The sequence below is a fragment of the Pyxicephalus adspersus genome, chromosome 2 (genome assembly GCF_032062135.1).
Source record: "Pyxicephalus adspersus chromosome 2, UCB_Pads_2.0, whole genome shotgun sequence".
Classification (NCBI taxonomy): Eukaryota; Metazoa; Chordata; class Amphibia; order Anura; family Pyxicephalidae; genus Pyxicephalus; species Pyxicephalus adspersus.
In genome coordinates, this window is record NC_092859.1 from 153,732,370 (window position 1) to 153,740,058 (window position 7,689).

Consider the following 7,689-nt stretch of genomic DNA (forward strand, 5'->3'; position numbering starts at 1 on the left):
TGAGCAAGATGCACCTCTCAGGCCAGTTTTTAAGTGACCCCAATGATCTTTTTGGCTATCTGTAAGGGTGGAATTCTTCCCACTGACCACCACACTATTATATCCACAGCTCACAGTATATTAAAGGGGTTCCCTGAAGACCTGAATTGTATTTCAAGGTTTCCCCCTTGATAAAAAGGCAATCACTAGACTCGAATGTACATTGATGGCTCAGGGGTTTATCACCTAATACATTTCAAGACACCAGAGCAGACCAGTCTCTCTAAAATTCTATGTTTGATAAGAAAAAATACACCTTAATATAAATTAAATGGTCCATTAAAACCTAAAATAACCAAAGCTTTTGCTCCCTCGATCCCAATCTTTAACTGGGGAAGCAACAGTGGTGTGCTCAACTGTCTCTGCTTTCTTTTTCCTACCAGCATGCTCCTACTAAACTGTTAACCAACTGACTCCTTGTGCTGCTTCCTCCTCTCATACTGTGGCTCTCTTGTGCTGCTTCCTCCTCTCATACTGTGGCTCTGCTATACTGAGGACTGCAAGTGGGTAACACTAGGTTGATTCCAAGTAAATTTCACTTTAATTTTTTTTTAAAGCTTTCAATTATTTATTAATGGAGAGCTGCATGAACTATCTTATCTGCCTATAGCTCAGCTGCTAGCCCCATGCTGTCTTATTAAAGAGTGTGAAGTATTCACTGCCTTCTCACTGTGCACATTCTGCTGCAGAGTTGATTCATCAATTGATCTAAAAAGATGCAGAAATCTCTCACTGTAATCTGATTAGTTTGCCATTCCAGAATGGATTAGAAGAAAATGTCTACATTGTTTCAAGCTTCTACTGTATCCTTATGTATCAGATTCCCAGGGAGCAAAACTAATTTGGCAATTTGTTTCTCTATGCCAGACATATGTAAAGGACGGGAAGGGGGGATCCTATGATAAGGGGGGTTGCCTGATGTATCAAATAATAATTGCATGAAGAAGAGAATGATAGAGCAGCATTTAATGCTCCTATGATTGTATCCCCTTGTTTCATCCTGCAATGATAAGAATGTTTGCTCTGATTTGGATATTTGTTTTCTTATGGAAATCCTAGCTGGGATTTGCTTTTCACCAGCAGCATGTTTGGCTCCTGTGCTGTTTTAACCCCTTCCATGCTGGAAATGATTGAGAATGCAGGGGATATTCCCAGGTTTATGGTGGTGAAGCTGCACAGAGCATCCTAGGGATGCTGTAGGGTGGGTGTGGTGGGGGAGGGCTCAGCCTGATCACTGTCACTGCCTTTTGTTTGCTTGCTGTATCCAGAGAGGGGCTGGGCTATTGCTCCATAAGCATCCAGCAGGAGATAACATGGGCTCCCTAACCTGCAGGAGATAACATTGCCATCGCACACATTCAAGGTATGTGCACATCTTCCCTTTTACCTGCTATCTGTAATTATACAGGAATGCCATTTGCTAATGAATTCCAACCTGATGCAAATATTAGAAGCATGCAACATAAGACCAGCACTGTGCAAGCTTTTTAGATGGCAGTATAAGTAGAATGTTTTTCCATTATGGGAATAAAACCTGAAGTGTTTCTGCTTTAAAAGGTTCTTCAGACTGGTTGAAACTCAATTGTTTTTAGCTATAGGAAGTATATTTGTGAGCGGAGTCATTTTTGGGACTTTGCAGTAAGATTTACCAGACTTGCAGCACTGCCCATGTAATTGGTAGGTACCAGGGGTCAGAAAGATGATGTTTTAGGCTCAGAAGAAGTGCATGGCTGGAAAGGTGGATTCACCTGTTGCATAAGGAGTGCCATAGCAGAACCCATAGCCTAAGGGTCACATATCCAATTCCAAAGTTTTCAGGTGCGCCCCCCCCCCACTTCTGTTCAAACTCCAATGATTGGTAAGTCACCTGGACTACACCCACAGGTATATCTTTCATCTAGGACATCACTTGGTCATGTAAGTGTGGCACCAGGCTGCGCATCGATCATCAGGGGTGTGCAGAAGTCAGGGGTACAAGAGCACTTTTTTTGGAAGGGACCCATGTGCTTGTGAGAAGGGGTGTTGTATGGATGTGAGGACTTGCATGCTGGGGGGTGCTAAAGAAGAGGACGTGTGCTAGGGAGAATTGAGGATGGTGACAAGTGTTGGAAGATGCTGCAAACAACTCTTCAAGGTATTTTTTTTATTGTGTGGGTGCCCTGAATTTTTTTTTCTTACTTTCTACAATCCATTAGGTTAATCCCTAAATATTCTGACCGAAATAAAGCAATTCAACTAGTGCTGTGTACTTCCATACTCATAGATAAGTCCTATTCCGTTTTATTGATATGCCATGTTTCTATGCCATGATATATGCCATATGCCATCTCCCTATGAATATCATTGACAAATGTAACAGGTTCCTCCAATCATCAATTCTACAACTACATATAACTTTTATTTGAATAAACCAAGATTATCAATAATGAGTTAGTGGCGGATAAATATCGGATTGTATGAATATTTAAGCAATGATGTCTGTGTCTTATTATTCCGGAATTGAGAACACGGGTCTGTGTGTGTGTCCACACCCATATAATATATGGTCTCTAGAGGAAAGACATGTGATCGTCTGCAGAGGAGACTTCTTTAATGTAATTATAGGGCTGCAAGGGTGGTGCTAGAAGTCATCGCCGGTTCCTGTTTACTGGTCCTGTTTGTTTCTCTCGGGAGTGGTCATGCATTGGACTTAATGTAATAACATTAATTAAGACAAAGTTGCCACATTGGCGACAGTCCTCAAGTCTGGGAGTAGCTCTAGCCCTTATTTAAGCCCTGGTTGGGATTGCTAACTAATCCACTGTAATATTAGCTTTGCTGGATGGAAACTATAATTGTTTTGCACCTGAAAATTGAGTTTCTTTCATCCTCTGCACAATATGGGTGGTCAGCACCATCCTGTGCTGCCAATGCCTGCTGATCATGTCTGTTCATATCAGTTGTGGTTTGGTCTGCAGAGGAAGGAGAAGGTTAATTGAAAACCTCATACGAGGGCAACTTTATACATCCAACAGGGAAAGGCATAGGAAGAATGGCACCAATGCAGCATGCATCTTAGGCTATTCCAATTCTTGCAGGTAATGTGCATTCTGTTCATGGATAAGGAGTCCAGGGCCAGTTTTAGGATGGGGGAAAGAGGGCAAACTGACCAAATGCCCAAGGTCCCAGTCCCAGACCTTGTCCCAGTTACAGAATTTTAGGGGTGCTGGAAGCTAGAATCCTGTGTATTTGGAGCCCTCACTTCATATTGCATGGTTTGTAGGTTCTCCCTGTGTTTGCGTGGGTTTCCTCCTGGTACTCCGGCTTCCTCCCACATTCCAAAAACATGCAGTTAGGCTAATTGGCTTTCCCCTAAATTGACCTTAGGCTGTAATAATGACTTTGGTAGGGGCAATAAATTGTGAGCCCCTTTGAGAGACAGCTAGAGGACTTTGTAAAGCGCTGTGTAATTTGTTGGCGCTATAAAAATATTATTTATTATTAAGCAAATGACAGGCTAATTCAGACAGTGATATAGGAGGAGAGGACCCTGCCCCGAAGAGCTTACAATCTAGTACGTGGCGGAATTTACACACAATAGGATGGGAGATATGTAGTGATGGTTTCAAAAATACTGGATGATAAAATAAATTAGGGAGATTTTGTCTGTCCTTGTAGAGAACTGGGAGATGTATGGGTGTCTTTTCTAATGACAGAAGACATCCGCTACTATCCAAATCTCACTTTACAAGACTTTTAAATCAATCCCTAATGTACTTGCAGCCACTTGTTCATCAGGTTCCGCACAGACACATGGGAAGCCAATGTATATTATGCACATCATGAGGATCAAATCCATTCTTCAGGGATTTGCAAGGTGACTGCTATATATTCTGCACAGATGGCGACATGCTTGGGTATTGTGTGACAACACGAAACCCAACCCAAGGACACAAAAATAAACAAAGCTGGAGTGCATTGGTTGTCACAAATCAATACATTTATTTGCATTAACAGAGCACTCTGAAATATTTCAAGGATTTTCCCCCTCAGGTTCATCTGTTTGAAGGTTGTGGAGCCGCCTGGAGGGACTCCGATGAACCTTCAACCGGTGACCTTCTTCTGCATTGTTAATATTCCCCAGACACCGCCCTTCATTTGCTGGATTTTTGCATTTAGGGGAACACAGGGAAAGGCTTTGCCAACTTAAGTGCAGTTTTATTTTTCTGATGGTTTTATTGATCACCCCCATCCAATGTGCCTTGGCATTATTTTCTCCTTTTATTTCTAGTGCAAGATAATGGATACATAACTTGCAAGATTTGCAAAAACTAGTCCACTAGTAATGTTTTTTGGCTTTATTTTCTGAGCTCTGGGATAAGCAAATATTTTCTACATGCAAAACACTTATTTTTTTTACTATCCAATATTTATACAGTGCCAGCATATTACGCAGTTTTTTACAAAGTCCATAGTCATGTCACTAGCTGTCCCTCAAAGGAACTCAAAATCTAATGTTCCTACCATAGTCTTATGTCATTATCACAGTCTAGGGTCAATTTTGATTAACCCAACTGCATGTGTTTGGTATGTGGGAGGAAACCAGAGTACCCGGAAACCGAGACCCTGCAAACTCCATGCAGATAGTGTCCTGGCTGAGATTCAAACCTAGGACCCAGCGCTACTCACTGAGCCACCGGGCTGCCCTATGCTTATGTTGGTGTGCTTTTTGTATATCTTCCAGATCTGTGCTGTAGTCCAGTGCAACACATTGTCTTGATGCAGAAGCTTTGTGAAATAAAGACCGATCACTGCTGCTTCCTCTCCATGGGCAGGGTCACTGGTCCTGTATCCACCCCTCCTGTAGCTTTGTGAAGGCACCCTGAAATATGCAGATCTGACGGGCCCTCTATATAGGCTTTGTATATTGATATTGTCACAATTCTTCAAGGCAATATCTTTATTTGCAAATACATTTGCTGCACACTATATTGATTTTTATTCTTTTAGGCCTTTGAGGAATTTATTAAAATATCAGGTTTTTAAAGCTTTAGGTCCTATGATGCAGCATAATCATAATGGAGTGGACAAAAGCCCCAGCCAGACTTTTTTTCCCTACTAATATAAAATGAAAATTGAAAATAAAGTTTTGATTAGAGTTGTTGTGATATCACATGCTAAGAAAGAATTGAATTGTTTTTCCAGTTGTATGAAAAGCATGGACAAACATAATGAGGTGCAATAGTAGGGCAGGCATAGGGAGGTGCAAGCTATCTCATTGCACAAGGGCTCCAGACCCTGCTCAGCCAACAGGTGCTCCCACAGTGGCCCACGTCCGTTCAATGGGGGACCCTCTGTTGTGTACGTTCGCCAGTGATAAAAAGTATATAAAACATCTGTATTTATTCCTTTTAAGGTCTATTTTTAAAAAAAACAAAACCTTCTTTACAATAGGATCTATTTTAATCTTCCCTTTGATTTGCCTATTGGACAACCTGCTCCACAGAAAACATTTTCCATATTTGCTGAATGCAAATATCAGATTTGTTCCTGTGATATAGAGTACAATAGAGAAACGAGAACTGCCGGCCTTGGGTGCCAATAGTGAATCATAGAAATAGTTCACAGAGCTGAAGAGCAATGTGGATCAATCGATAGTTTCCTGGGGAGAATGTGTAATCAGTTAAGGGGTGGTATAAGCAATGGTTTTACTGCTAATGGGCAGATGAAGTGAGTTGATGGTTACGTGTTACAGTATAGGAAGTAAAGTAGATGTTCTGAGAAGTTGTATAAATTGGTCTCATTAGAGCTAATTAAAATGAATGCAAACCATTATCTGAATGTGAGCTTCCAGCAGGAGCTTTGCCATAAAATGAGGGTTTTAGTTGTCCTTTGGAATAGAAACAGTTGGTTTTCATTATGTTGAACTGGTTGTATCCCTACCATCCTGGGCACTATGTGATGAAGGGATTCCCGGCATTCCCAATAGTTATCCAAACACACTTCAAATCTTTCTGTCTTTTGGCTAAGATCAAGGATAGTATCTGTTCTTCTGTTATCAGTGTTCGGGAGAGGAAAAATGCCCCTCCTTGCATGGAGGAATGGTTGGCTCTATGGAATGAGGGATTGGATGGACTGCTCTGTACCGGGTTTAGCCTGGGTTTAACTACTCTGGCCGAGAGAAGGATTTCCTGAGGAGACTTTCCCCGATATGGAGTGCCATTACCTCCTGATGGGACAAAGAACCTTTGGGTCTGGCCAGGTGGTTGAGAAGACTGAGGCCATGGATTAACCTCCAGGGCGGTGGGGTTCCAAGGGCACCAAAAATTATTGTTGGTGTGGAACCCTCTGTGTCTTTCCCTGGAGTGGCACAGCTTATTTTTTAGCACAATGCCTCTTTTAGGGTATGCCATTTGGGTATCTTTAATGGACATTTTTTATAATTTCTTGCACTTCTTTGTCATGTGATAACATGTGTTTCACCTGCACTGAACAAAGGGTGAAGGTTCTTTGGGGGTCTGCGCTGAAGTTTGAGGGGAAGTTGCTTAGCTCTGTTGTTGGTTTGTTTCTCTTAGTGGAAGTCACTTGTCAGCAGAGCTCGCAGCTTTGGCTGGTCCAAAAGGATAAGGACTTGCCTGGTTTCGGCCAGGTTGGGAATGGTAACTTCCAGCTGAAGCCATCCAGGTTCCCGTGCTCACCTTTACTTCTACAGCTACAGATATCCTCATATATCATGCATTTTGTGCAAAAAGGTTTCATCCAGATCTATCTTCACAGTGTGTCAAGATTTTTGTGGTGATATTTGCACCCTTTTTAAACCTGTGGCAAGCAAGAGCAACTGTTTCGTTCAATATCTCATTTATATGTGTATTTGGTGGTTTTTATTTTTTGCTTAAACCTTTCAGTGGTAGCGTTGTTCTGAGGGAATTCTGCTGCTTTCAGCAGTGTCCGGATTTAGTATCCAAAACACTCCTCATCCACCACCATTTCTGTGGACATGTTTTACCATTGTCTCACCTGACTTGTAAGATCCCATGTGTGCTGTAGGAATGGGATACAGCTCGGTATTATTCACCTCCCAGCCTGACTCACACAGGTTATTTTAGGTTTACGCCTCTGTGATCTTCCCACGCAGCTGCGAGCTACAAAATCTGCCAGTTCTCCTTCATAACGTTGATGCTGCGGGGGTGATCACATTGACTTTTAATGGGGAAATTTAGGCTTATAATGGAACCTAGGATGATTGATTTACTATATTTTCATATTAGGAATGATGATAAGAAGTGTGCACAGACCGATCCCAAAATCATCTAAAGCAATAAATTGTTTCCCTATTTTTGCCTGTTTTTTTGTAATCAAATTAAGTTGAATTAATTAAAAAAATCACCTTTACCTACTGAAAGCCCGCATTCAATTGACACACCATGCCCAGCGACTCCTGTGATGTCTTGACTTCCATTTTCTTTCTGATGCTCACCAATATGTCTACGCTGCCATCTTTTGTTCTTGATGAAGATGCCCAATCTCCAATGTATGCTGATGACACTCAAATCTATCTGTCTACCCCTGACTTGTCCCTCAGTCCTGGATAAGGTTTCTTGCTGCCTGTTAGCCATCTTGTCATGGATGTCTGACAGATTTCAGAAACTCAACCTGGATAAAACCGAACTC

The 7,689-nt window shown here is 41.7% G+C and overlaps 1 protein-coding gene across 1 annotated transcript in view; it reads left to right on the top strand.

Annotated features, from left to right (window-relative positions):
• Nucleotides 1–1,313: 1,313 nt before the first annotated feature.
• Nucleotides 1,314–7,689, top strand: part of ADD2 (adducin 2) — a 65,316-nt gene continuing 58,940 nt past the window's right edge. Inside the window, exon 1 of the mRNA XM_072402796.1 lies at nt 1,314–1,402. The gene's annotated coding sequence lies outside the window, so the exon portion shown is untranslated. The remainder of the gene's footprint in view (nt 1,403–7,689) is intronic.